The following is a 5000-nucleotide window of genomic DNA, read 5'->3' on the forward strand; positions in this document are numbered from 1 at the left end:
CATATATAGTTATATTATAAGAGATACATAAGGGTGGGGGGGGGGGGGGGGGTGTGAGTGAAGTGATTGTTTTTTATTTGTTTTGAGAAATGGGTGTGTGTGATTGTGAATAGTTAGTTATTTTATTTAAATTTAGTGTGTTGGTGTTGATGTTTGGTTTGAGATTTTTGTGTTATATATAATATATATATGATATATATTATATGTATATTGGGATTAGTTAGATTTATATAGATATATTTATAATATATATATATATATAATATAATTAATATATATATATTATATAAATATATATATACACATTTATATATATAGATATATATATATATATATATAGTATATAATATATATATATATAGAGTATATGATATATATATACATATATATATATATATATATATATATATATATATATAGATAATATAGTTATGAATATATAAACTTATATAATATTATATAAATATAATATAATATAATATATAATATATATTTAAATATTTATATAATATATATTCGTTTAATTTATAAATACATAATTTAATATATATATATACATATATATATATAATAAATATATATAAGATATATTAATATATATATTTAATATATATATATATATATATATATAAAAATATACATATATATATATAATAAACAATAAAATATACTATATATATATATAAATACATATATATTATATATATATAATATATATATAATTTACTATATTTACTAATATATATTAATTTTAATTATATTAAGATATTTATAATATATCATATAAGTCTAACTATATAATATAATATATAATATATATATATAATATATTATATATATATATAAAATTATATTTTAAATTTGCATATATATTTTATATATTTAATATAATATAGATTACATATATACATAAATAAATATATATATATATATCAAAAAAAATTTAATAAAATATAACTATATATATATATATAATGATCTATATATATATAGATATTATATATAATCTTAAAATCTCTCAACTAAATACCAAACAAGATAAACAATAATACTCTAAATCATCTAATAACATATATATATTATAATATATATATATATATACTATATATTATATATATAGTTATATATTTAATATATATATATATCTATATATCATATATACACTATATATAGTATATATATCTCAAACAAAAAAAATCAATACTAAAAATAAATATACATATAACTCTCTCTAAAAAATCACATCCACCTCATACAAAATCAAATCAAAGAACAATCCTATACTCTCCCAAAATATATAAAATCCTCCTAACAAACTCAATAAACTTAATCCTACTAAACACTAACAACTAAGTAACTCTATACTCTAACTCTATATATAAATATATCAATATAAAACATTAAATCACATATCCCCTCAATATATTTATATATACATACTCAAATTATATCTATATAAAAAACACAAAATATATAATATATAAATCTATATATAATATATATATATCAAATAGATAATACTATCTCTTTATATTTTATACATATATATTAAATATCCATATCTACTATCTATAAAATATAATCATAATAGTAGTAAACATATATATATAATACTTAAATATAATATTGTAACTATATCATCAATACATAATATTAAGATATATAAAATATAATATATACGATAGATCTATAAAAATATATATAATACATATTTGGCTATATATATAAAATACGATAATATATATAAATAATTTATATATATATATTTATACCATATAAAAACCACAATATATATAATAAATCTATTATAATAATATAGATAACAATATAATATATATAAATATTATATATATATAAAATATATATATATATATATAAGTATAGATATACTATAATACATATATCCCATATATAATATATATATACCATATATAATATATACATATTCACTATCTAATATATATATATTAGAAGATATATATATATTTATATATGATAAATACATAAATACATATTGATATATTGTCTCTATACATTTGCTATAATACATTTACATATATAATATATATACCTATGTTAGATACTTATATATAACTATTATAATAATTTATAATTATATAAATAAATATATATAAATTTCATATATAAGTTATGATATATATGATTTAAATAATATACAATAATTATATATAAAGATATATATATAGATATACTATATTAATATCATGATTAACTCAATTTATTTATATAGTATATAATTGAGTTTTATTTAATATATATATATAATAATATATAATATAGTATATAATATATATATACACACTATATCTATATATAATAATCTATATAATCCATTATCTCAAATATAAAACAACCAAAAATATCATTTATATATCTATATAGGACTATATATAGTCAATTAGATATATAATGACTATCATATATATTAGATTATATATAGTATATGAAATAGTATATAACTATAATTATATTATATTTATCATGTTAATAAATATATATATAATACTATACTATATTATTATATATATATATATTATATATATATTGATATTATATATATATATATATAATATATATAATAAATTATATAAATCTAATAAATATATCACATATATATACTATATCAATATCTATATATATAACAAGTTTTAAGAATTTAAATATATGTATAACCAATCTATCCCATACATATTATATACAAAACATATACATAAATCTCATATATCTATACTATAGTATATAATATATTATATATCAATATTTACTATATAAATATATTAATTTAATATATAAGAATTATATATATGATATAAAATTATATATATTGAGAATATTATATATACTCTCTAAAGATCATTGTATAGTATATAATTGGTACCCTGAAGTTGTATATTTGTTTAGAGTTTAGAATTTGAAAAAGAAAAGAAGCACCTCAAATTATACTGGTAATTTATTCAACTTTCAAAACTTAGCAACTATTTATACTAGATACTCCACAAGCGCAAAATCTCTCTCTATCTCTGCGAGAGGACTCCAATATATCTCTATTCAGCAAATCTATCTCTATCTTCTCTATATGGAGGGGAAGCGAGGATTATATAATCAAAACTTCCTTTCAAGCAAATAAAACCAAGTGATTGCATACTTAAAACAACTGCTTTAAATTCGTTATTGTAAACAAATATAAATTGTGTCTAATTTTCTAATGCTGTATAGTATAAACAATATGTAAATATCTATTTGTAATGCTTTTTTTCAAGAGTCCTGATTTTCCTATATCTCAAATAAAGCATATTAATGGTATTTTACCAATATATCCACGCTATATGAAAAACTGCAGGCACACATTGTGCAGGCTATGACAATCATGTTCATCCTAAATTTTTTAAAAGTCCTGGATGAGAAATAGTCAATACCTTGGCCCCCGCGGGGCCGCTGGGGCGTGTGCATGACAGGAGGCACAAGGGGTTGTTGGGCTCTGGGACCCCCCTTGGCAGCAAGGGGTTTTAAGGGGATTGGGACGTTGAGGAACTACGCCTGGCATGGGTGGGATTTCCCCATGAAGAAGGGCTGTCAGGGTCATAGTATGGGTTGGGTGTGGGTGGGGGCTGAGGCGGCCTGTGGAGATAAGGTCTGGGTTCCGGGTGCATGCCAGGGTAGGTGGGTAGGCTGGCCCAAAAGGAGATGGATAGAACTCAGGAATCTTCAAACCTTGATGTTGGGATCATCCCTGCATGCGTTTCCACTCCTGCGTCGTATAAGAACTGCCTCTTTGTACTTTGCTTTCCGCCAGTCAATATTATTTAGACCACCTGTGCTCTCATACAGGTTCTTGAAGTCCATCTTTGTAGATGAAATTGCCACAATTTATTGTCTTCCATCACTGAATGTAGGGCGCTTTGCAGCTCTGTCTCATGGCTTATAACAGCCTTGGCATCCATGTTCCTAGCAATGATCAGTAGCACTTCCTGTGGCAAGGGGCCCGCCAGGTGCCATGGGGCAGGACTACAAGATTTGGTGTGCTTGCTAACCTGCAATGGGTGAAGCAGTTGGTTGCGCCAATGTGCGACTAGCCTGGGCAACACCAATGAGTTTTCTCTGGTGCCACTACATTAACAATGCTGTTTTCTTTCATAACATATTCTCCCACCAGCAATTTTGACACTGATTTCACTCTCCTGCTGTTGAACATAGAAACTAGCCATCACCTGCTTGATTTCACCCATTGTTCACCATCACCAGTGTCAACTTGAATTCTGGCAGTGTGTTATGGGAGTAGTGGATGGTGGCCACCATCTCCTTCCAACCTGGTGTGGTCAGCATTGCTCTCTGAGCAAAACCACACTCTAGCATTGTAAGGTGGACCATCAAATTACCTGCCTGACCGGGAGAAGATGGAGAACACTTTGGAGAACAGCTTCAACAAGTGAGGTGGGGGGCAGCCATCCTTAGCCTCAATGAGAGGGACACTGGGGATTCTCCTACTGTTCTGTCCCCTGGCGAACCATCTTGGCCGAGGACGTGGTGCTTGGGCTACTTCCACTAGCACCAATCTGAAGACCCCTCCATCCTGCTGGGCTTTTGGACCTGATACTGATGTTGCCTGTTGGGTTTAGGAGAAGGTGCTATCTGTGGTGCAGGGAGCACTAGCCAGCAGGTGCTGATGGAGGCATGCACTTTTATCAAGTCTCCAGGAAAAAAAAATAAAAACTATTTTGCCAAGGCTTTGAAGAGGGCATCCCCTTCTGCACCATAAAAAAAAAGTAAGTGCATCTGACCCAGTTTAGAACTCAGTGTCCAATGGTTTCTCTGGAATAAAAAGGAAAAAAATATAAGATTTTCCATAGAATATTTTGATATCTGTATTCTAAATCCTTTTTTTCTACATTAGATCTGTAGGTAAAAGGGGGGGGGAAAGAGGAGAGAGGATAGGAGAGAGATGAGAGAGAGAGAGGAGAGAGAGAGAGAGAGAGAGAGAG

General features: G+C 25.8%; 1 protein-coding gene and 1 pseudogene across 1 annotated transcript in view; both read right to left on the minus strand.

Moving 5' to 3' along the window:
• LOC122243623 (F-box only protein 7) overlaps nt 1-5000 on the minus strand; it is a 14957-nt gene that overhangs the window by 3278 nt on the left and 6679 nt on the right. The window lies entirely within an intron of this gene.
• LOC147466930 (F-box only protein 7-like) overlaps nt 3316-5000 on the minus strand; it is a 6540-nt pseudogene continuing 4855 nt past the window's right edge.

The sequence above is a fragment of the Penaeus japonicus genome, unplaced genomic scaffold (assembly GCF_977035675.1).
Source record: "Penaeus japonicus unplaced genomic scaffold, GWHDUDI00000001_assembly GWHDUDI00000040, whole genome shotgun sequence".
NCBI classification, from domain to species: domain Eukaryota; kingdom Metazoa; phylum Arthropoda; class Malacostraca; order Decapoda; family Penaeidae; genus Penaeus; species Penaeus japonicus.